The sequence below is a fragment of the Dermacentor albipictus genome, chromosome 2 (genome assembly GCF_038994185.2).
Source record: "Dermacentor albipictus isolate Rhodes 1998 colony chromosome 2, USDA_Dalb.pri_finalv2, whole genome shotgun sequence".
Classification (NCBI taxonomy): domain Eukaryota; kingdom Metazoa; phylum Arthropoda; class Arachnida; order Ixodida; family Ixodidae; genus Dermacentor; species Dermacentor albipictus.
In genome coordinates, this window is record NC_091822.1 from 119,389,526 (window position 1) to 119,415,487 (window position 25,962).

At 49.9% G+C, this 25,962-nt stretch overlaps 1 protein-coding gene across 4 annotated transcripts in view; it reads left to right on the forward strand.

Moving 5' to 3' along the window:
• Tpst (tyrosylprotein sulfotransferase) overlaps positions 1-25,962 on the forward strand; it is a 498,993-nt gene that overhangs the window by 57,697 nt on the left and 415,334 nt on the right. The window contains exon 1 of one of the 4 annotated variants that reach the window (XM_065452604.2): positions 18,779-18,795. The exons of the other annotated variants lie outside the window; for them this stretch is intronic. The gene's annotated coding sequence lies outside the window, so the exon portion shown is untranslated. Of the gene's footprint in view, positions 1-18,778; positions 18,796-25,962 lie in introns of those variants that run through there. 4 annotated transcript variants of the gene reach the window in all.

Sequence of the window (25,962 nt, forward strand, 5' to 3'; positions counted from 1 at the left end):
GTGAGTGAGTGACATTGTTTGTGTGTGTTGGAAGTCGTCCTCATCGTCGTAAGCCCATCTTTATGTCCACTACAGGACGAAGGCCACTGCCAGCGATCTCCAATTGCGTGTAGATTTCCCTGTCTTGCGCTAGCTGGTTCCGACCTTGCGCCTGAAAATTTTCTAATTTCATCACCTCACCTGATTTTCTGCCGACTGCGCTATATCCCTCCCATTGGCACCCATTCTGTAACCCTAATGGTCCACTATGGTCCACCTGCCCTATGCATTACATGGCCTGCCCAGCTCCATTTTTTTTCTCTTATTGTCAATTAGAGTATCGGCTATCCCCGTTTACTCTGATCCACACCGCTCTCTTTCTGTCTATTAAAGTTATGCCTAGCATTCTTCTTTCCATCGCTCTTTGCGCGGTCTTTAACGTGTTCTCGAGCTTCCTTGTCCACCTCCAAGTCTCTGCCCCATATGTTAGCACCGGTATAATACAGTGACCGTACACTTTTCTTTTCAACGATAGCTGTAAGCTCCCAATCGGGATTCTGTGATGCCTGCCGTATGCACTCCAACCCAATTTTGTCTTCTGTAAATTTCATTCTTATGATCAGGGTCACTTGTAAGTAATTGATCTAGATAAAAGTACTTCTGCACAGACTCTATAGAGGCTGACTGGCGGTTATGAACTCCGCCTACAAATTGAAAAGTTATAGCTATACGCGGTGTAGCCTTCTGAAATGGTTATTGGGCTTCATTTTAGCATCAGTTGATTTGGACGCATAACCTAAGCAATTTAGTATGCATTAGCGTGTTGACCACTCGGCTGCATTGGAAACTCGGTGTTGTGTGGCTGGCGAAAATTTCTCGAATGTAGTCAGTACTTCGGGGAGGGGGGGGGGGGGTATTCTGAAAGGGTGCACTTAGTGGACATGTCCATTTCATCTGCTGGCTGAAGTGCTGATTTGCTGGGGGTATCCCCTTGTGACGCGTACTCCGGTCCAACCAGTCAGCATTTCAGCAGCATCCTAAATGGACGTGTCCACAAGGTAGACACTTACAGAACACCGTACCTGGTCCGTACAGCTGTTAGACGGGCTAGTTTGTTGGCGTTTTCTGATTCGTGTTACCAGCTCAAAAATGTATGGGACACAAGGCCAATTGAGACACATATTCCAGCGCTTATAATGGAGCACGTGTCTTATCTTTGCGTCGCCTTTGATTGTGCGCTGATAACACGAATCAAGTAGTTAGTACATCCTGTCGACTTTTCGAATTTGCTTCTTGTTCAGTCTACATGTCGGTGCGCAGATGACCTTGTGTTTGGTGCAGCCAATGCGTCCGGTAATTCCGCGCTGCTAGGATGCAGCGCCTATGTATAGGGCACCAAACGCAATCGTGCGCTGTTTGCGATGAAACACCTGTGGTTACAATAAATAAATAAATAAATAAGCAGCATGGTGCTTTGGTCGACGCAGTTGTCCGATCGTCTGCGTCAGGCAGGCAGCCCAGAGCGGTAGCACTCCGGCGAACGGAGTTCCAGAAGTGGTCGAAGCAGGGGAATCTGTGTCTAGTCTTGAGAAGCACAAGCGTGCGCCATCTATTGAAGAGTATTGTTTGGTTTTCGCCACCAAGATAGATTGTGTGCATATGCAGTGCACGGAAAGAAGTATATGATGCGAGCGTCTCGGCGGGCAACGAACTGCGATCACCGGCTCTCGTCGGGAGAACCATGCTGTGCGCGGCACGTGATCTGCATCAGCTGTGCTTCCGAGCACGCTCTCGAGGAAGCCATTTAGGCGTGTTCTTCCGCAGGCAGAGTCAGTATACAGCGTTAACTACTAGCATGCGCGCGCGCATCGAGGCAGTGAATCCTTAAGGGTGCGGCGCTCCTGCCGCGGCTCGGGGCGGCGCGCCGAGCGTTGCGGAAGCTTTGCGGGGAAGGCGACCCACCCACACCACTGTGGCCCTTCTTGCCGGTCCACTGCGGCGCCGCGATGCGCCACGATTCATAAATGGAGACGGCCGTATGAGCTACGCACTACTTCGAGGCGCATTGCTGTAGCGTGACGTGTCGCGCGACACTTCGACCGATCGGCCGTGGAGAGGCGCCGTGGGAATGCCCGGCTGCGCCTCCGGAAGTTTCTCTCAAGTTGCGTTCAGCGCTTCTCTATAGTTCCAGAGAGAGAGAAAAAGAGAGAGAGAGAGAGAGAGAGAGAGCATGTCAGGATTCTGTGGGGTTGGAATGGCGCGGCCCGTACTATCGAATCCGGATATTTCGAGTTATCCTTTTATACGGAACGACTTTCGACATGGCGTGGCGGTGTGTGGTCGTGTCGCGTAATAATTTTGCATATAATTGCTTGACTGTCGATCTGTTGGGGCTTATTTTTAGCACGAGTCCGCTGGGAAAAGAGAAGCGGAGAACCATGCCTCAGGGCATGGTCCTCCGTTTAGTATGAGCTGTCTCTGCCCTTCTAATTAAGTGCGCGGCCGCATATTGCACGTGTCCAAATTGCGCGTGTTTGAGTTGCTTGAGGTCAGTCCTTCGCTGCGGGACCATTATGTTCGTGTGAGACTCGCGTCACGGCAAGTTTTTTTCGGTGGTCTTGAGCGACGTGGAATAAACAGTTCCACAATGCTTAGGCGACTGTCTGGCTTCGAAAGTTCGCGCGACATTATTTATTACGCTTTATGTGTATCTGAATTTCGAAACACTCGTAGCTTTCGAAGCACAGAGAGGCAGTTATTCTATGCGCACACGTGTAATCATTAAGGATCGTGACATTTTCTGCCGCGTTATGTTGTTGAAAAACGATCGAATTTCAAAGCGATGCAGCCGTTTGAAGGCACAACGAACAAGCTTTGCCATTATGCAAATCCATGTACCGCTCATCGCTCCCACGCTGGCTTAACTGCGATGTTTGCAATTCCCCTGCACACTAGGGCCAGAGTTCTCCCTATAGTAATTGTTTTAGAAAACCTTGTATGATACACACTTTTGTGAGAAACAAGGGCTGGAAGTTCGTGCTCCCATGCGCAAGTATACGTGGAACTACTGCACGGAACTATACGTTCGTGCGACGAAGGCGAGGCGGAAGTGCGTCGCCGCGCTCTGTCCGTGCCTCCCTTTCTTTTCCTCGTGTTTCTCGCGGAGCGAATGCACGTACATGCAGGGTGTACATGGCGGTGCTTTAATCCAACCGTTATGCATCTGTACATTGTTCTTCCTCGGCCGGAACGGCCCGCGACTCGCCTCGCGGCTTCATTGGACTCGACGCCTTTGTTTACAAATTGCGAACCAGCTCGGGGCTTCCTAGTATAATAACGCGCCGCAGCGCCAATGTGGCTTCATTATTACTTTTTTTTTTTCGGCCGCGAGAAGACCGAGCGCCATCGAGCGTGTCACACGCGCGGCCGGGATGCCACGCGATGTGCGGGCTCATTAGCGGTGGAGCCGAGATGGTTATAAGGCGAGCTCGGGGCCAGTGCTTTATAACGTTGATGACAGAAGTGTCGCGTTTATCGGGGGAGCGGGTATATCGCGACGGGGTTGCGCATATTGCCTGTGGCTATTTTGCGCGCCGCCGGTGATTGAGATCGAATGGGCAATTCGATCTGCTTATATCGCTCCGCCGAGGACCTCGAGCGAAGGGCTACATAGGCTGACGCCGCGTGTCGAATCGGGGTTCTGGCGCTTGTAAGCGCGAGCTCTTTCGCGAGAAGTCGATTCTCCTCCCGGCCTCTTTCTTTCGCTGTCGTCGTCGTGAACTGTTAACGATTATACGAACGCGCTCGATTGTCGAGGGCTTGTGTAGTTATGCGCAAGTGAAGAAAATAGCGCTCGCGACGCGCCTCGGCAATTCAGCCTGAGAGTGAAGTTACGAGGAGATTTGAAAGACGAACGAATGAACGAATATATATATATATATATATATATATATATATATATATATATATATATATATATATATATATATATATATATATATATATATATATATATATATATATATATATATATATATATTTGTGTGTGTGTGTGGCTCCCTTTTACGCCCGCCTCCTCTATTCTATTTGTTTTTCCATATTAGTTCGTCTATCTCGCATTGTTTTATTTACCACATCTGTCCTCTCTGTACATTTTGGCTTGCGTATTGCTTTTTGAGTACGCCAGTACGAAGGCTCCGTAGCTGTTCCTAGGCTCTATTAAACATTTGGCTCAATTATTATTATTATTATTATTATTATTATTATTATTATTATTATTATTATTATTATTATTATTATTATTCAAAGCATTGTTTGGGTTGCTCAGTGGCTATGGTGTTGGGCTGCTGAGCACGAGGTCGCGGGTTCGCATCCCGGTCACGGCTTCCGCATTCCGATGGGGGCGAAATGCGAAAACACCCGTGTACTCAGATTTAGGTGCACGTTAAAGAACCCCAGGTGGTCGAAATTTCCGGAGTCCCCCACTACGGCGTGCCTCATAATCAGAAAGTGGTTTTGGCACGTAAAACCCCATAATTTTTAAAGCATTGTTTGCCTCATTCGAGGCATTTTTTTGGTAAGTAGGTTCCTAGTCTCGATCAGTTTCGGGCTCCTGCAGTAAGCAGAAACGAGTGACCAGCTGTGCGCTAGAACCTCTGTCTTCCAGCACGGTAGCCCGATGCCTAACCGTTAGGCCACGATCTCACCCATGTACTTCTCTCATGCCAAGGCCAACTACAGCTCTTCGAGAGGTTTGGCACGTGCGTCTCGTGCATTCCTACGTTAAGCTACGTTAAGCTACGTTAAGAGACGCTGTGCTAGACTGCACCGCCTTCATGACCGGCCCGCACTTCCCGATTGTTTCCTCGTAGCATGCAGCTAACGATTTGTATAATCATCTGCGACCACATTGTACCGCCTTCGTGATCGGCCCAGGTAGAACAGGTTTTAACGTCCCTTCGCCGAAGTACAAATGGCACCGTCTATTTAACGTAGAACACGGTACACAGACATAAGTATGTACGATCGTATAAAGCTTAGCCGTAGATGACGTTGCAGTCCGCGTTCGCTTCGCGTTCCCCCGTCCAGTGCCTGTGTAGAAACCAATTTAACTATCGCCGCGTCGTAAGCTCGCATCAAACGGCGGGAGTGGAAATACTGCGGTCGCCGTCATGGGATCGTTGTCACTATCGTCGTCACTGTCGTCGTCTTGTTGCCATGTTCAACCAAACGCTCGCGTCACAAACACAACTGCTCGTCTCACGCAAACACGTTAGTCCACCTGATAACGCTTCGCGGAACCCCAAACAATGCTAGATAGTCAGCTACCTGCAAAATGCTTCGCATAAATATGATTCACACAGTACGTGGACTCTGAATAATAATAATAATAATAATAATAATAATAATAATAATAATAATAATAATAGCTTTTTTCAGCTGCATTACGAAATTTCTGCTCAGGGTTACTGCACTTTATGCGGCGAGCTGTCAGCTTCAGGAGTGTCGTTATAGTTTTAGTATAACGTTGTCGTTAGATACCTTTGAGAAGGTCGCGTTACGGTTCTGGCGCCACGCCTGTGTACGCGTTAGGTTTCTGCCCTATTTCTACGACGCTCACGTTCGGGACAGTTTCGCTGGGATTGCTGCCAGGTAAAGGAAAGCAAACATAAGCAAGGCACCGGGATGTATAAGAGATAGCGAGGGGACACTGGAAGACACCAAGACACCAATCAATTTAATGTACTCTTTCAGGATTTTACGTCTATACCAAGTGTACTACGATCCCCTTCTTCCATGTACACTTGCCCGCGCCCGCTTCTGCACGCGTCGCCCTCCTGTTTGCTATACCGATTTCGCCCCCCCCTTCCCCCTTACCCCTTTTTTAGTCCTTTTTTTTTTAAACCCCCTCGACAACACATTCCGAAGTCAATATGCCTTCTTCGGCGCCTCAACCATCGCCTTCTGGATGCCGCCGTAACGACACCTACGTTAAGCGCGTGGGGCAGTGCCCCTTGAAAGACCATGCCGCTGCCTTTCAGTCAACCCACCATTGCACCGCAGACTCCCCGTCGCCACCTTAACTATTTCAAAATTACTCGACCTATTGCTTGACCGGCCGTTCTAATGCCTCAAAAACATGCCGCCAACGACTCCCCCGGATTACCTCCTAACCCTTCGCATCCCCAACACGCTCCCAAGCCCCCGTATTTCTTAAAGATTTCATTTTTCTCTTTCTTTTTCTTTCACCCCCCCCCCCCTTTGTTGTGTCTTGGTACGGCCCTGGCACCCCCCTGCTTTTTTTTTCCCTTCTTTTCCCCTTTTTTCTGCTTCTATTTCTTTTCTTTCCTCCCCGCGTGCCCACTCTCACGCTCTTGTCCCTTCGTCTTGAGAATGAGGCTCACAGACGTCGGACGGCAGCGCCTGTTCCCTCTTGTAATCTCTCTCTTTAAAACCAGCCGCCAGCGACAACACCCGCACGTGACGTCACTGCACTAACCCTTTAAAACTAACACGCCGAGGATGACGAGGCCGCCTTTGACGAAGATAGGTCCACCTATCGAAACGTTGGCCAGCCTGTCTGAGGTACTTCAACCCTGTTTTAAAAAAGTTTATACCAAGAAGAAGAGGAAGACGAAAACGAAACAACAAAATGAGGTGGTATATATACTCCATAGGAAAGATAAGTTGCCGATTCGACTCGGAAGTTTTCTTTCGGCCTCTCCTCCCCCGCGAAGCATTACTCTCTGTCGGCCATTGCGACCCTTCCGGTAGGTATAATTTGTCTTTATATCCGACCTTCTTTCATCTTGAGTTGTCTTTTTTCCCCCTTCATTTCATATTGATTTATTAGTGCTGGTTTGTTCTTGTCGTGCACCGAGGAACTTCGTTTAAAGATGTTTTTTTTCTCGCTCACACAAGCAAGGGAAGAAGAAATGGGAGGCGAGGAATTGGCGCTTCTACGCAAACCCTTCCTGCGGTCCGAGGCCAATTTTCGACACAGTTGTGTGCAGTGGAATTCGAACGTGCGCTCTCTGTTGGCCTCGCTAGAAGAGAGAGCGCGTGTTTACTGCGGCTCTTAGCACTGTCTGCTTCGCGCAGCAATTACCTACACATGCAATCAATCAATCAATCAATCAATCAATCAATCAATCAATCAATCAATCAATCAATCAATCAATCAATCAATCAATCAATCATACGATCAATAATTTGCCGTACAAATAATAATAAAATTAAATGAGAGAGGGGAATGGCAAATGCAGCCAACAAGGAAATGTATGCTTGCTCGGGCCTCTCTAGAGCTATCTGCAGCTTACAGCTATTTGCTTCCTGACATCTGTGTGAGCGGGCGGCGCGCCGTACACGTTATCTTTTAGCTGAAGGTTCATTATTGGTAAGGTTCCGCGTGACTAACAATATTACAAAACAGTCGTTGGCCGGGCTCGTTGGTATGACGACATAAAGAGCAAACAAAGCAAAAATGGGACAAAAGGTTGAGGGAACGGTCGTCACGGGCCCTAGCTCTATCATCCGTATCGCTTCCCTTAATATTTTATCCCATTTTTTTTCTTTTTGCGCTATGTGCCGTATTATGTAACAATATCAGATCGGTTCGCACCATGTACTTAATGGAGAGGCTATCAGTGATACTTCGGGACAGCTTCAGTGAGTGATGAGGGGCGAACAAACTGATTAGGACGCATTTCCCGTGGCATGTTCATGCCATTCCCCTTTCCTTCCGGTTGTTCAGTGTGCGGATACGACGACGATTCTAGGGATCACAGGTCGACTACCTCGCATCCAGTCATTTGAGATGCTTTTTGGCGTGCGCTGTATTTGTGTTTGTGTACGTCCACACTGTGTAGTCTATTCTTTCTTTCTTTCTTTCTTTCTTTCTTTCTTTCTTTCTTTCTTTCTTTCTTTCTTTCTTTCTTTCTTTCTTTCTTTCTTTCTTTCTTTCTTTCTTTCTTTCTCACGATTCTGAATAATGGAATCGATGTCCGTGTTATAGCGTCGCCGGTCGTAATGTACACGAGAAAGCGTACCGAAGAACGAGGCGCCGTTATAGTGAGTTCGATATGGGCAGCACACATTCACGTGCTCGTTGTGCAGTAGTAGCTGCACAAAACTTTACGCTACGCACTATAGCATGTGGCGTATAGCGCGTCGCTGCAATCGCCCGACACCCGTTTCCCTCGGCGTACGCCCGTTTCTTTCTTATTCTCCAATCGTCCACTCTGTTATTCGCGCGTTATATGTGCCTGCACTGCCAGGCGTCAAGTTTCTTTCCTTTCCCGCGCAAGAAGCAAACAAGGACGCTCGCTAAGCATTAAGGAAGAAGGAAGAGGCGGGGGTGTCAAGTGGTAACTTTAGGAAAGAGAAATAAGAAATGCGGTGAGATGGCAGAAACGGCGGAAGAGGCAAGGAAAAGCAGGATGAGGGGAGGAACGCGGCAGGAGGGTAGACCAGGAAATGAGTTGGGAGAGATCCCCAAATCCGGGACAGACAGATGGATGACCCTTCTCCGTGCGCCGACTGCCGGGAACGGGCCGAGACAAAAGAAAGAAGCGAACGCATGCAGCACTGGGTGTATGCGACCGGCGGGGGGGTGTACGCAGCGGGGACAGGAGCGAACGCGGGACGAATCGGGACGTGTCCCTAGACCAGATAGGAAAAGAGCACGTGGGCTGGGAAGAGAGGGTGCGGTCCTCCTTGGGATGTTCCTTACAGGATGGAAGCTCCTCTGGAAGGAAATAGGCATGGAGGTATAGTGGGCGGCAGGAAGCCGGTTAATGATGGGACGGGTGAAATACGGCGTCGCCGGAGCAAGTAGCAGGGTTCTCCGAAGCGGTCCTGGTGTCCCGGAATCGCATCGAGGGCGCGTCGTGTGTGACCGAGACGATGAAAAAGAGTGCGACGCGTGTGCTTGCCTTTTAATTGCGGCTGGGGGGGGGGGGGGGGGGGGGGGCGTCCGTGACGATCGGTGCCGTGTACAATATACGGCCCCGTTGTTTCGGTGGTTTTTGAGGACTAGACGGATGGGGGAAAGTCGTGTGGGTCCTATAAGGCCTTCTGTGTGCCATATTGCAGGCCTTACACTTGAAACATTCATCACTTTTCGGATTTCTGTGCGACTTACGTGAGCGTTGTGCGTGCGTGTATATATATATATATATATATATATGTGTGTGTGTGTGTGTGTGTGTGTGTGTGTGTGTAAAGCCGATGTCAGCTGTGGATGCCTGACGGGGAGCGAGAAATATTGACCCGAGGAATACGTGCTTGGTGGCGTTAAGTATGGCATGATTGATGGGGTTTTGTGGCGAGAGGACGACTAATGCCAAAGAGAGACAGGAGCGGGGATGAGGTGGTCTTCTCAAAGTACTGAAAATAAATAGTAAAAAGTGTTGGCGTGAAGGCCGTACAATATAAAATATTTTCGTGTATAAGACCGTGCCTGCTGGATGCCGCCTGCGTGCACCGTGACATACATTTGCCCGCAAAAGGTTTGGCATGCGATGTCCGCGGTAAAGTTGAAGTCCTTCCCTGCCTATGTGTGCGGAGCAAGCGTTTACTATGCACACTATACGTAGTGTTCGTGTGTGTGGGGGGGGGGTGCAGGCGAGTAGGGGGGGGGGGACAATTTTAGATTTGTACCTTGTTTTTGATTTTTCCCGTCAGTTTCCCATTCTATCTTGTTCTGAAAAGTTACGAAGCGAGGGGAGTGGGCATGCCCAGATTATTCCGCGGCACTAATGACCCGCGCCTTGTAGGTGGTCGTTTGCCTCACCTTTACATTCGTTGTTCGTAGTGCGAGGTCCAGTGTGGAAGAAGCCGATTCGACCTCAGTTGACAACGGCCCGCACTCGCCAAGTCAGATACATGGAAACGAAAGAGAGCAAACTCGACTGTAAGGAACCTGGGTGATAGAAGAGTCGCAGGAGGGTCATTTGGCAAAAGCACTGCGACCTGAAAAACAGATAAATTGAAAGAAATGAGCGATGCGTAGTCGGCGGAAGGGTTGAGGGACCTGGGTCTGCCTGCCTCCGCGGCTATACGGGCACTGGCAAATCAGGAGAAATGGACCGTGCGTCGGCGATTGGACGAAGAGCTGAGAAACGGGGACCGAAAGGGAAGGAGGGGGGGGAGGAACATCCCTGTCGTGGCTTTGGGTCGGCTTTGTGAGAGGGTTAGTGTGGCAAAAGAGAGGACGCAGATAAATGACCGGACAGAGTATAGAGGACGGTGCACGGGTGGTATGGGAGGAGAAACAGCCAAGGTTCGGAGCGGACCCGGACGGCAGCGGTGGCATCGGTCCGCAGCGCCTCGCGGTTCGTCTAGGCAAACTGTTCGCACCATTTGCGGTGCGTGCGTTCACTCGCTGCGTGTATGCAGGCGAGCCGTCGAGGTATATCTAGGGACAAATCCAGGCGGCGTACACGCGATGACGATGCGGGATGGCTCCTTTCTTGGGGGATCAAAAGGGGAAGCGATATGCGGGACCGGAAACTGGGCGGAGGAAGACGAAAGATCCGCAAGACGAATGGTGGCTCCTCCGGGGAATAGATACGGGGCATTGATACCACGGGAATGGCCTCGCCGGATAAGGGAGAACGGCGTTTCCTTCCACGCTAACGGTTCTCGCGTATGGCCGCAGCACGGGCGCGCGTTTGCGGGACTGGTATATCTTGGAGGGGCGTTTCACGAATGGGGATGCAGCGATGCCCAGTGTAGGGATCGCTGCATCCCTACACTGGGGAACGAGAGAATTCGATTCGTGAGATTCGGATTGAATGCGTATCAGTTGCGGACAGGATCGAGGGAGATGAGGCAGAATACTAAATCACGTGCGTGCGAGATACGAGACGCGAAGAAGGCTGCAAGATTCTCATAGTGATGATGATCAGGCCGTCGAGTGAGGCTGATGAGGCTGCAGCGCACTTCCTTGCCCTCTGTCTTTTTACCCTGTTCGTTCGTTACAAGGGCCCGTGCGCGCTGCGAGCGCTGTGCGAAGAGCTAAACAGCGCCATCGCGAAAATGGGATTCACGGACGCGTCGCACTGGTTCTGGTTTGTGAGTGCCGCGCAGATCAGCTATCAACATGGCAAACAGTTTTTGATTTGTGTAGCCAACGCAAAAGAAAAAAAGAAAAAAAGGAACTTAAGCGCTTTACTATCGTCGTCGTCGTCGTCGTCGTCATCATCATCATCATACTTTTTTATGTCCACTACAGGACGAAGGCCTCTCCCTGCGATTTCCAATTTCCCCTGTACTGCGCCAACCGATTCCAACTATAGCGCCCGCGAATTTCCTAATTTCATCACCCCACCGAGTCTCTTCTGCCGTCTTCGGCGACGCTTCCCTTCTCTTGGCACCAATTATGTAACGCTAATGGTCCACCGGTTATCTAACACACGCATTACATGACCTGCCCAGCTCCGTTTCTTTCTCTTAATGTCAATCAGAATATCGTGTATACCCGTTTGCTCTCTGATCCACATCGCTCTCTTCCTGTCTCTTAACGTTACGCCTATAACATTCTTCGTTACATTGCTCGTTGCGTGGTCCTTAATTTGCTTTCGAGCTTCTTTGTCTCCACGCTTCTGTCCCGTATGTGAGCATCGGTAGAATGCACTGATTGTACACCTTCCTTTTCGATGATAATGGTAAGCGTCCAGTCAGGAGCTGGCAATCTTTGCCGTATGCGATCCAACCGATTTTTATTCTTCTATGAATTTCCTTCTCATGATCAGGGTTCCCTGTGATTAATTGACCTAGGTAAACATACCCCTTCACATACTCTAGGCGCTGACTGGCGATGCCGACCTATTGTTCCTTTGTCCGGCTATTCATCATTATATTTGTCTTCTGCATATTAATACTCAAACCCACTCTTACACTCTTTCTGTTAAAGTCGTTTTAGGCGCTTTACTATAGCTTAAGCTTACTTCACTTTATACTTTGCTTTATAGCTTCACTTTACCTTACGCGCTTTACTGTAGTACAGCGCTTAAGGTGTCTGATTTTTTGCTTGCTTCTTGCACTTTGCTTGCTTTCCTGTTCGCGTTGTTATGGCTGTTTCAGTCGTACATATATGCGCAACTGAAACAGCCGTAACAAAGCATCATTAGCGCGCGCATGCGTGCCTCTCATTCGCTAAGACACTCCATTTCTTTCTTTTGGTATACTTGTGCTATAATGCAGTTATCACTCTTATATATGTCTATTTTTTCAAGCTAAATGTCTGTAAAACCAATCTGCTAGGTTCTGATTCAAACTGACGTGTATGTGGACACGCGTACTATCACAAAGCGGGCTGCACCGAAATCTCCGACAGTGATCAGCTATGTGTGTGTATATGTTCTTGCCGTATACTGTTGCTTCTACACGCGCGCGGTGTTCTCTAAGCCTATAATTTACGCGCCTTCGATATCACAAATTCTGGCCGGCAGTGTCGGCCAGTATAGTCGGCGATCGAGGGAAACGCGATCTCAGCGAGACACAAGAAGTCGCAGCGGGCACGTACAACTATTATAAGGAACTCTGCGGTGAAGGACCTGCTTCGGGATTAACTGGAGCTAATCCGACTGGGATGTGGGCTGCGGAGAAGCTCCCTCGCAGCTATATCAGCCTTGTCGCCGTATATACCGCGTATAGGACTAAGGAAGGAAGGGTTCGGAGCCTCAGCCATCTCCACCTCCGCACTTCTTCTATAATGGAAGGCCCGTCAATCGGCGCTGCCGTGGAACGCCCCACGCCAGTGGGTCGGCACATGTATAGCCGAGTGCTTATCGGCCGAGGAACGGCGGGCGCTGCCGAGAGAGAGAGAGAGAGAGAGAGAGAGAGAGAGAGAGAGAGAGAGCCCCAGTGGCGCGAATATCTCGTTACGAGAAGGCGGAGCAGGGAACCGCGTAGGAAGAAAGGATCTGCAGATCCTTTTCTCGTCCGCAGAGCTGCTGGCGATGTGTGGTAGAACCTTTAGGTCCCCACGGCCGGATTACTCTCGTCTGACGGACGCAGGAGGCTCTGCGTGGCTCTGGACGTTGTCGGGCCGAGGGCGAGTGTTTCTCCCAGCACGGTAGCTCACTGCGGGCCCTTCCATTTTTGGCCTGGAGGTCATTAGTTCGCCTGCCTGATAATCTAGATTTAGTCTCCTCTGTGCAGTGTGTGCAAACACCCGAGATTCCGGATCGCGGGAAATGCGCCCCAACACACGACGGCTAGAAATGCTGACGTCAGGACGCTGCATCTGGGTGCTTAGTGCATATGTGTTGTTGTTGTTGTTGAATTTATTTAAGGCAATTTGCATAATCGACTAGGGGTCATTTGGCTAAAGGCTACAAGTGCCTGAGAGGCCAAGCTACCGTATGCAGCACGATGAGCAGAAGCGTTCATTGCAACACTGTAACAACGATACCTGTACACAAAGCGAAAACAGTCTTATTGCTCTTCATACGTTTTAACAACAACAAAAAAACCGAACAAAATTAAGTGAGCTAATTAAGCGGATGTAAATCAGGCTTTCACGCGTAGAATGTCGTTGCTCGCAGCGTACTTTAGTCTTTGTTAAAATTTTTTAGAGCGAGAACGTGAACAGAGAATCTTCGGGTCGCAATCTGGGGCCTCTGTGGAACTTTTCGTTGCCCCGGAGCTCCATGCATGCGTGCAGACGTGTAGGTGCTGAAGGAGACCTGCTGCGGCTGCCGACGACGTATCACACCACCGACGGAGAAGCTTCCGACTTTCTTCCATACCCTGACTTCTGTCACCTTGCGTCACAAAATTTCTCGGCATTCTCTCGCTTATCTCTAACATTTTGATATCTTCGTCGCGACTGCTATTAAATTAAAACGCATCTTGGATCTCAGCACTACCACCGCGGTGCGTTCAGTGGGCTGTGGCGGTTCTGCTGCTGAACACCGCCGGGGTGCGGATTTGTTTCCCGGCCGCGGAGGCGGTAGGCTTGAGTGGCGACAAATGCGGGGCATGCTCGTGTAGTTACAGATTTGTGCGCACCTTGAAAGAAGCACAGGTTGCCGAAAAATAATCCGGAGCTCTACGATTGCGGCATCCCTCGTATAAACCAATCTGCAGTTTCGGGGGCGTTAAATCCTACAATTGAATGTTTGTGCTTGACTTGTCCACTTGGTTTTTGGCTTGCATGCGGCAGTGGCAAATACTATGCAGTGTCAGGCTTTTTGCCTGTAGCGATGTATTCAAGCCTCCTGCCATGGAGTAAAACGCTCCGCTTGGAATGACCATAAAATATCCACGCTGTGCGTGGTTCAGTCAGTGTTCGCGAGGTGGCGACTCCGCTCGATCTCGCGGCCAATACATTGGTTTGGAAATATGCGCACAGAGTTTCGGATGAACACTATTTCTTATAGCAAAAAAAAAAAAAACGATACCGAAAACATCTTCAGAACGATACACAAACTACAACTCGCGCATGGTGTGTTGCCTGTGCTATTCGTAAGTAGTTTTTCTATGTATCGTTTTAGTACCACCAGACTGCGTTTATTCGAAACAATACGGAGTGGCCCGGACAGCTGCAGCTTTATGCTGATCTCGACTTCCGCGAATTACAACAATCAATGCATAATGAGTATCTACCAGTTGTCGAAGAAGCTCACATAAGAATCGTAAAGTATTGCTGAAATTTCACTGATGCAGTCGGAAACATTTTTTGTTTGTTTGTTTTATGGTACGCTTCCATTAGCTCGCGCATGCCATTTCGATTTCTGTTCGTTCCCAAGATGTCAGTTTCTCGGAATAATGGTTTAATTGAAGTTATAGTTAGAGGGCAAGCTCTCTAACCTTGATCCGCCTCGCGGACTTCTGCAGACCTCGATCACTTGCTCTTTTTCTTTTTCTGAGTAACCCAGGGGGGTGGGGCTGCACACTTGTGGATGCAGCGAGCCGGAGGCGTCGAGGCGTGCGCGTATTATACCGCGGAAATCGCAGAAGTGCCGCTTGCGAGGGACAATGGCGATATAGACGATGACGGCGAAGCGCGCTCCACGTCGGTCGAGTCCGGCAGCGGGGGAGAGGAGGTGGGATATAGAGGTCGGCGGAGCGTCATTTATAAAGCTTCCATCAGAGGCGCGCCGCTCTCGCTACGCGGACAAGCGCACCGCAGAGGGCGGGCGACGGTCGACCGCCGCCGTCGTCGCCGGTGCTATACGCAGAGCGCTCGATCCCGCTGATATATCGCGTCCTTTAGTCGGGACAGGGGCGGTGTATAGTGTATAAGCCCCCGGGCTTCGTGGAGGACCGGACTCCGCGGCACACGGTTGCGAAGAATGCGGCGGGAAAAAAGGGAATGGGAAACTAGGCGAGAAAGAGGGTGCACCGCTTTAACTTTCACTCATTCTTTCCTTCTTACTTTTGCCTGTTTCTCCCTCACCTCTGCCGCTGCTCCGTTTTTTTTCTTTTTCGCGCTGATGTTGGATATCTGCACCCCGGGTAAATTCTACGCGATGGTCGCCACTGCGGCCGCTGCTCCCATCTCGCCTTATTGTGGCTGCCCCCTGTTCTTTCGCTCTCTGAGCAGAGAAAAAGGCCCGAGAATAGAGGGTTACGCACGCGCTTGCAATGTTTGAAAGGCTCAGGACCCGCTCCCGGAAGGAAAAGAAAAGGAAAGGTACGGGTTCCTTGGTCTCTGTGACTTCGTTGACGTCATGACCAGGCGAATTCTCGTCGAACCCTCGACTAGAGGACTGCCTAGCCTTTGCGCAAAACGCCGACAGAGCTTGGGCTCTAGCGCCTGCACGAGCCCTCTACCTGTTCAGAGAGTCACGCTTTGGCGCGAGCTGGCCCAGATGGTGTGGGTCGTCGCTTTTCCATTCATGCCCATCAAGCGGCGATATCTGCGTCGTTCTCGCCGCTTGCGCATGCAGCTTCGCAGCGCGTCCTATTCCTTTTGGCGCGCCATATCCCTGGTCACGCGCGCGTTTTCTCTTTCGTCCCTTTCACGCGGCGGAGAAACGGGGCGCAAAGAGCGACGTCGGCCCATTGGAACGGGCACGCGTGCGTGCGTGTGGAAGTTGAATAGGTTTGGCCTATTCGCCCCGTAAACTGTGCTGCGCGGGCCAAGGGATCTGGAGTGGGACGGGCGCGCTTCGCTCGAGTCGTGCTAGTCGCGCAGTCACTGCGATCGCAAGTGTCTGCGTGTTTGGGTGTGTGTTTTTTTTTTGTAAGTGTTCTCGTGTGCATGATCGTCCATATTTAGGAGCAACGCCTCATTCGTATGCAAGCTTACGCAGTTATATAGATTGAGCACGTCTTCCTCGTGATCTGCAACAAATGCTGCTGAAGTTATACTGAGCAGAATATGTATTAGTAAATGTGTTTCTTCTATAAGAGTGGACGACGCAGTACACATATGCACGAGACGACACCTACTCGCGGCGACGCGAACCTACATAATCCTGCTAGATCGTGGCAATTAAATGAGCATACCGACAGGACATCTCCGACTTTGGACTGGAACATGCAAAGCCCCGGAACAAGCAGGGAGAATGCGATCAGAGTGCCGTAAGCAATTGACTAAATCACGTGTTTCTGCGCTTTCGGTTCACAGGAGGCATAGGTGCGTTATGGCGTCCCTATACACCGACTTGCTCCGCTTCGCTACGGCCGCACACGCGAGTGCAGGAAAAAAAAAAACAAGGAAAAGAAAAACGCGGAGCATTTTTTGATAATTTCTGAGCGGCGTCCAGATTTCTAGCCGTATTGCTGCACCAGCAGTGGCCCTGTGTGATGACGTTACGGTTACGTCGATGAAACCAGCACCGGTATTTTAAGACCACGCCTTCATATCAAATTAAAACCGCCTATAGGCGTTTGCCAACCGCCATGCTTTCGATGCATCATCTTTTTTGTGTGCTAGACGCGCGTAGTAGCACTTCTGTGTAGAACTTCAAAAATACGTGACCGTGCTCCTTCAAATGAGAACAGGTAAACTGCTCGTTGAACGATAGGATCATTGGGCCATTGCCAGAAAATCGTGTCGCTGTTGAAAACTGCACTTGCAGCTAAGCAAGACACAACGATTCATCGCAGCGGCAACTTTTTGTGTTATTTGGTTTCACACAACTCTTGCAAGGTTCCTGCGCCAGCAGCGCTTCTGTTCCGCTACGCTTCTGCGGTGTTCCGGTAACGGTATCACGCATACGCCAGGCTACAGGTCTACCAGAGCGTCCGTGACAAAGGTTCGAAAGCGTTCGCAGCGACACTGCGCGGTGTGCGGGTCAACTCGGATCACGGGTAGCCTGTATACAAAGCGCGCGTTACACATAAAAGACGGCATGCCCTCGATTCGACGTACGTCCCAGGGTCGCACGCGTTGTCATTCGGATGCGTCAAGGGGTGATTACAAGCCAGAAGGTGTCAGCCCATTGTCGCGCACATACAACAGGATAGCTATGAATGAAATGAATGTGTCTCCGGTGTACGTGCCATGTTGCTTGGGGGAAAAAGTGTGTTGAAGATACTATATTCGATCTTCCTTTTTTTTTTAATTTTAAATACACTCTTGTTTGAGGACCAGTCAGAGCAGGCGCAACCAAAATAAAAGAAAAGAAAAGAAAAGCAAATGCGTGAGATAAACAAAAACATCAGATAAAAAAAGTGTAAGTGTGCTCAGGATATGGTTCAGCACTACATGTAGAGAGCAACAAAGTGGAATAGCTGTTTAGATAGTCGGAGGAAGTGGTTCAGTTTCAAACTTTCTGACTGCGTTGTATTTCGACGAGTTTAACCCCTTGACACCAATGCATGACTGTGAGCATCGTCTACTTCTCACAGCGAAGCTGTTAGCCTCTAGTTTGTAGAGATTTTTCGCCGGCTCGTGCTCATCGAAAAACAGTGCCTCCACCTACCGGCAGCGGGCGACCAAGACAAAGCTCAAACGGTAGCTGGAAAGTGGCTTTGTCTTCCAGTTTCCGCGTAACAGAATGATGCTTTCTCGTATATTCGAATTACAATCCGAAGCTTTATCATGTCTGCAGCTTTTATGTATCTCGTACTTTACGAATATTCTCACGCAATTTGAAAAATTAGGTTAGTTCAATAAGGTACTTGTCCTTGGCGGAGGGCCTACGAGAATGAAGATGTACGCACCACTTCCGCGCACGTGCTTGCGCGCGTGACGTACATGTTGCATGTGCCCGTTGCATCTGTCGCGAAGCGCGTGCTGCGACCGTAATCTACATTGTGGCAAACATTGTCCGAAAAACAGTGCCGCCACCTTGCGGCCGCGGCCACTCAGAGGGAAAATTTGCACTTTCGTGCTTCAACGATACAAAGCAACCAACAACGTGGTACACAGATCGTGCCTCGATTTGGTCTTGGCTGCAAACGTGTCCGAGGTGGTCGCCAAATCGCCGTGTATCATAGCGACCACAAAGCCATCGTTATAACTGTAACGAAAATAAGAGTATTACATCAGCAGTTTGTGGTTGTCTAACGTCGCTTAATTTGTGATGTAGTGGTGCTTGTCTAGCGTGAGTTGGGGTGGTGGTACTTGTCTAACGTCGGCTGTGCTTGTCTAACGTCGTCAGCAGTTTCGCCGTGCATCCACTTCACAAGGTGGAGTGGAGGCGGATATATTTTTTTTCCCTACTCGTGTGCAGCGTGGTCCACGCTCTCTCCCCTTCCACAAGCACTGCACCAGACTATAGCGTGCCGAGCACTCTATTTTAGTTGCATGCGGCGCAATATCTGTAGCCCGATGTCGACGCTCGCCTTTCGCGCTCTCGTCTTCTTTTCGAGCCAACCGCACCGTGCCGTCTCTGAAAGCGAGACTGTTCTGTAAGTGTATACGCCGTCTGCCTTATTCTTTGTATCCAGTTCTCTCCAGCTTCTCAAGGGGCCGGCGCGTAATCATGGTCTCTGCTTTTGAAAGGGCGACCTGGCGCAAAGCGGGTTCGTTAGTCCCGGCTAATTGGGTCCCATTGTCGGCGTCTTTTCAAAAACTAGCTCTGCGCGGCAGCATCCCTCGCCGCGAGACGACGAAGAAGCGAACGCGAAAAGCCGCCGTGTGCCTCTCTTCGGTTCTGCAAAGCACCGCCCTCGCCTCTATATACGGTATACATACGTGTACTCACTGTGTTCTTTCCTTCATTTTGGTCATTCGGCTCTGATAGGGCCTGCATTCACTGTGTACGCAGCTGGCTCATATTTCGACTTTCCGCCCCCGCAGCTGAGCTTGTTCTGGTGTAAAATTGCTCGCGCCTGCTGTTCCTTTAACTCTCTCTCTCTCTCTCTCGTGCAAAAGCTTGTCAGGCAGTGCGTAAACTCTCGGCAGTGCTGTGAAACGAGACCTTGAAACGAGTGACCGTGTGTGGGCGTTATGAGTTAGTCGCGCGAAAGGTAATGCGCTCGGCCATGTGACACGTCCGTGTTCCGTGCATTGCGGCTTATACCGCACTGCAAGAGCATTCACTATGCAGCTCATATTTTGCGAAAGGTGAACGAAAAAATGGAAAGAAAGATCGGGGGAAAAAAAAAACAAGAAGAAGGTGACGCAAGTTTTCAGCCGACGTGAGATACCAAGCTTATCAACTCGTATTGTGCGAAACAAAGCACGCTAAATGCACTTTTGAAACGCGAGGAGCGTGCGCGCGGTTCTTAGGTCGTGTTTCCAATGTTCCACGCAGGCAGGCGTCGAAAGCACGAAGCGCTGGGGCGGCACTGTCATTGCAGCATTCGCGCTTCGGTGCATGTTCCACACTCATATATGGTCCGGCAAGGGATCACGTGATAACGGGGTTGCCGCTTGGTGCTTAAGCTCAACGCTTTATACGTCGCCCTTACCAGAACTGCTTAGCTGATGTTATCTAGCTCCACTAAGGCACCGAATCGCATGATCTACCTGAGCTGCAAGGTCACGTACCGGACTAACAGCCAATGGACCGAAATAGCCAATGGAACGAAAAATATCACAGTGTAGCCATAAGGGCGAAGCAATGAATGCGATAGCAAATGTTAGCATATAACACGAAGGATGAGACTCGCAGCTGTAGTGGCAGTATTAATTGAAGTGAACGTAAGCTAAGTAAAAACGAACTGTTGTGCTAGGGATCCTTTGTTAGATCCTGCCTTTGGAGAATTTCATTTATGTTAATCAATCAAAGCCAGCGTCTTTCTCAGCGACTTCACCAGCACTTTTCCGTATCGGATATGTTTTAAACCTTTTTCCTGCGCCGGTCCCGGAGGTAGCTGCATGGCCGCGCCAGTAAAATTGTATAATTTTCAGGTTTGAGCTTTGTTATTGTTTTGAGCTTCTAATATTTCAGTCTGAGAATATTTAAGATAAAAGCCATGTGGCTGTCGGTGTTTTGTTTCATGTCGTTTGTGGACTGTCATTCTCAAAATTCCGAGGAATAACTTTGTCAGAAATGTAAAAGAACGTATGAGCAACTTTAGTGATAGAATGGTGTGGCATCAAGCCCGCATATACCGCATGTCACATAACATGGCATGGCATACAGCATACGCATACCCAAATATTATACGGAACCACACGGCAACGACAAAAATTCGCTTGGAGTATCCATATATAATCGAAATCACATTAATAAGAAAACCGAACGAACCAGCGAGCGGCAGCCTTGTCGAGTTCGTCGTCACGTCATGCTTCAGAGTATAGCAATGCTTATGAACCGAAAATAGTCGCATCAAGTTGGTTTTTGTAGCTCGCTCAGCTCTCTTGACAAGGTCATGATAGTCTTGATAGTCATCAGATTGCCTAGTCTAGTCTCCTAGGGAAGACGACAGAAGACGACGGTTCCCAGGGAAACGCCTGGAGGATCCCTGGCCTAGTCGTTACTTCAAAGCCGCGACAGAGTACATGACATATTGTACTGCGTCCGCCATATTTATCCGCGATACTTCTGGTGTCTGGAGTCGAAATAAACAACACTTACACCGTAGTCTTTCGGTGTTTGGGATTTTTCATTTGTACAATGTGCGACATAAATAGCCATGTCACTTCTGTTGTCTCGAGGCGAAAGAGAAAGAGAGAAGGAAATCCTTACGCCGTAGTCTTTCGGTGGTGTTTACGCGGAAGTCTTTTCAAGTCTATTCCTCGACAAGCGTGACCTCTGCGTGCCTGTCGCGCGCGGGGAGAGGACAACGGCAGCTTTCCGACGCCGGCCACGTGCACTTTTTCTCGACATTCTCGCCGCACGAACGACGCGGCGCCGCGGAGTTCTCGGGCGACGATTTAAACTACACGAACGGCAGCCTGTGAAGCCAACACCCTCTAGACCAGGAGGTGTTGGTGAAGCACGGTGGTGCGAAGGAGAACGCTGTCCCGCGCTTTTGTCTCGACAGACTCGATCGCATCGTGGTGACCGCCGGACGCGAGCAAACGAGGCGGCGCCTCTCTCTCTCTCTCTCTCTCTCTCTCTGCACCTCGTGAAGACGGATTGAGACCGATTTCCGTCGAGGGCGATATCGAGAGGCCGCGCCGCTTCGCGTTGACTCTCCGGAAGGACGCGAAAGAAGCGATATCCACAGAGAAGAAGCGCGATAAAAAGACGCGCGCGCGCGTCACCTATAACGCGGTCGTGTAGGTATATCTGTGAGTATACAACGACAGCAGGAAGTGGGTCGCAATGGGGGCTCTTTTCCAGTACAAATTCGTCTCCGACTTATCCTGCTGTCGGCAGCGGCAGCGATTTGCGCACCGCCGCTTCGTATATAATGTGCATCGGACGTCCTCGTCGAGTGTGTCATCCCTTTGTGTGTTGGCGTTCCTGCTTTTGTTGGTACGCGTCTCGCTGCGGCTGTATTTTCTTCTATGTCATGCTGCTTTTTTTTGTTTCTCTTGATATCCGACCCGAGCTATTTCCCGAGTAGCCGTCCCGTTTTACTTGGCGCTCGTAGGTTTCGCTGCTGTGTTTTTCGTATAGGGGTTGGAATAAACGCTGGAAATACTCCGGTCTTTCGCATGTTCATCTTTATCTTTTCTTTATCCCGCGCGCGCGCGCGTCTCTCTGTCTCTCTCTCTCTCTGTGTGTGTGTGTGTGTGTGTGTGTGTGTGTGTGTGTGTGTGTGTGTTAGGTTGGAGATAGGGCGACGCACGCCTAGCATGAACTGCGCTTGTCTGTCTGCTTTCGTTTCTGTGTAACCTTTTCTGTGTAACCTTTTCTGTGTAACCGTTTCTAATAACCTTGTCTTTATTGTACGGAAGAAAAGGAAAAACTAATTCTGCGGCCGATATACACCGCAATGCAAGAACAATGAAGAAGAACTCCCGTCTTGGAGCAGTATACTACTGTGCGAAATAATGTTACGGTCGTGCGGACGTCCATATCGGACGAAATTAGAGTCCGTTCCTTCGGTGAAAACGCTGAGCACAGTCTCGTACAACTTTACACAGCATGTGACGCTCGCCATAGCTTTAAGTCGCAGTCAGAACAATGAGAGTGACAAGAAGGCGAAAGTATGCAGCAACGACTTTTAGCCAGATCGGCGAATGTCTCGGCATGCGTGACCGCGGCGAAAACCTTCCCTGCCCGCTTACTGCAGTTTGAGACTGACGTGCATGATGTGGCATCACGTTACAGTCACTATATACATGTATATCACGTGTTATTGTAGCGTCCCATTTCTCTGTAAGCTCCCTCTATTGCTTCTATATATAGGATTATGATTCACAGTGCAATCGGCGAGATGCTTCCACGAACTCGCAACACACACAGCGGCGCTGCTGAAACGGTGACGCTGAGTGAGCTATCGCCGAGTCCGACGGCGAGCGCTTTCTTGAAACAGCGTGGCACTCTGACGCTATATCAATAGTCGTTCTAAACAAGCAGTTAGCTCGTTGATTGCCGCCGAATTATTCAAAACGTTCGTCCAGGGAGAGCGCTTATATAATTTCTTGTCGGCGTTAAACTCCCGGCAAGACGACTGTGTAGATTCCTTGCTCACCTGCGTTTTTAGCCATTTTCTTTATACTGCAGAGGTGCTGAAACTCAGTAAGGCGCGACTGCTAAATCGCCGCGCGAACAGTGGTTCATAATCGCTGCGATTGGCGATTTGTGGCGGCAACATACGATATAGGATAGCCATCATAGCCGCCACCTCCAAAATGGCGGGAGTGTCTGGAAACGACACGCTCTGTTGATAGTGCTCAGCTAATAGCGAAAAGTGCCAGCTCCGTTTACGCCAAAACATCGTCCGACAGCGCATTGCAAGTTGATACTTTTGATCCACGAACGAATATATAATTACTTTCACGCTGCGTAAGGAACGCGCACAATCTCAACGCTCATAGTAGAAAAATGGCGTATAGCTCTCCGATGCCCAGCAGAAGCTCAGCGATGAACTTAATCTACGCATTTTTTTTTTCGGTCACCTTTCGGGATTAAACAAGTAATGCATCCAGAAGGAACACTATGGTGTTTTCAGAGGTACGGTACTACATAGTGACCTTTCGCGGCATATTATAGTGCTCATAAGCACTTGAGGCATGCGAATGAATGAATGAATGAATGAATGAATGAATGAATGAATGAATGAATGAATGAATGCACGCATAACGACTGCACTGAACATACTTCAACTAGCACATTGCATTTTTTTTTGTCTAAGAACAGCAGACTTAAGGTGAACAAGCTATGAACTTGTTTAATATCAGCCTAAAATACCCACACTTCATTCACGAGTGAGCGCGGACATAAGCTGCTCATCGAGTCAACTATACCGGACTCTTTTATGCATAATTTCACTGCTAAACTTATCCGCCTCTCGTTTTACCTTGTCTATCCCTACACTCGGCAGCGCAGTGGGTTCAACGACCTTCTCTTCTCTTTTTTTTCCCCTTTTCTCGCGTCGGAAACCGCGCTCTGCTTCGCGCGTCGCCGGCTGCACGGGATGAAATCGCTCGTCGCCGTGATGAAATTCGGCGCACCGCCGCGTTCCTCCTTTCTCTGCCCCTCTCCGTCACGCGGCTCGTCTCTGTCAGCCAGCCGCCTCCGATTGTGGCGCGTAACGAAAGCACTGGGAAAGTTTCGCCGCTGCGGCTGCCAAGTCGAGGCCCGCGGCTTCCGTGTCACTTCGTCGTCTCTCTCCCGCGGCCGTCCCTCGCTCTCTCTAACTTTCATGGCCGAGTGCAAAGCCGTAATCTCGCGCCGGAATGTATAGAGATTGCACTGCCGACGGCAGGCGCTCTGCGACTCCTGTGGCGCGCACATAAGACTCCGTCGTGTGTAGTTCTCGCGTTATCCGCACGCGCACTCTATCACTCCGACGTCAGCCACCCGCTCTTCCCGAGAGATGTTCATACGTATCAACTCAATAGCAAAATATGCAGCCGCCCGCGCTCTTCCTACGCTGAGTCTCTCTCTCTCTCTCGCCAGTGATCCTGCCTGTCGTCGTTGTTGAGGGATGGAGGGGAAAGAACACGGGAAGGAGACAAGGAGGAGGAGGAGCGAGACGAGGCTCGTATTCTGGCACTAACGAGACTTGACAGACAGCCTCCCTCTTAGCGGCTCGGACTCTCGCTTTTCCCCCGCATCTTGCTTCGCTTTCTTTCTTTTATCTCCCGCCGTCGTCCTCTCCGACAGCTTTTTCCCTGCTCGTGTGGGCGTGCGATGGAGATCCTCTTCTGACGGGGCTGCGTGCAACGCTGGAGTCGTGCACTCGCTGCGCTCCCTCCCTCCCTCCTTCCTTCCCACATTCGCACTGCTTTCAATTCCGGGGGTCTCACGTTCCTTTTCGCCCATTTCGTAGTTCCCTTGTTTCGTCCCCCGTCGTTTTCCTGGGGGGACGTGCGGAGTTTCTCGCATGACGTTTCTCGAGTTGCGCTCCGCCGCGTGTGTTTGCCGCGGTGCAGAAGAAGGAAGATGCGCGCGAAACCGGAGTGCGGGGACGGCGCAGGCTTTTAACTTTAGGTTGCCGTCCTTTGTGTGGTTTTGTGCTGCTTAACAAGGTGGGACACAAACGAGCCCGGTCTCGCACTGTAGTTAAAATTTAGGAAAGCGTTGTAGTACTAGCTGTGGATCTACGGCAGTCTTCTTTTTAAACTCTATTAATGGTCACCCTTCGGTCACCTGACTCATTCTTTAGCCGGTCCTGTTGACTTAAACACACCGCAGCGGCGTTTTGCGCTTGAGGGTGTAGTTGCGCTCGCTGTCAAGCTTTTGGCGCTGTGCGTTTGAAATACGCGCAGCAGGGAAGTTGACGACTGCGAGGCAGTTAGCTTGCTGGCTTTCTTTATTAGCGCTTTTAGCTATAATGCTTGTGATCATTGAGTGAGCTGCCAAGTGACAGGTAACGGCTGCGTTTGGCATTCTGACGTGATACAACGGGTGAGAAGGCATAAATTGTTCGTTTCAGCTGTATCCGGAATGTTATAAGGACACGCTTACTATGCTTACTCGATAAACTTTTAGCGAGGAGACAAAGGTAAACGCATGTGATGACGAAAAAGACACGACAGATTGGCGCTCGTGCGTCCTTTACTCGTCTGTCTGGCGGCGTATACATATCTCCGCACTATACACCGTCTATCAGAATGCAACACCGTAACACGTCCAGGTATCCACAATTATGACGTTCACAAAACTCCAGCCGATTGCCCGCTAAGAAGAGTTAATCCAAATTAACCCATTAAACAGATGCTTAATCGATGAGTCATGCAGCACTCGAAAAAAAAAAAAGAGGAGCAAGGAAATAAATTAAGAAAGGAAAACACGCTCGCTCAAAGGCATCTCTTTGGCACTTCGTGTGCGCGTATACCACCAGTGCTGCAGATGACACGACGACCGGCGTGGTAGAGCTGCGGAGGCTGCCTGCGCATTAGAGTCATTGACGTCCGCTCCACTTCTGCTCTTTTACAGCGAAGCTGTTTATGGCTAGGTTCTGGCACATCTCGTGGACATAGACCAAAAATGTTTCATTCATTGGCCGATACGTGGGCCGATCCCGAAGATAGTGCAATGCCGGGCCGACCCGCGGCGGAAGTGC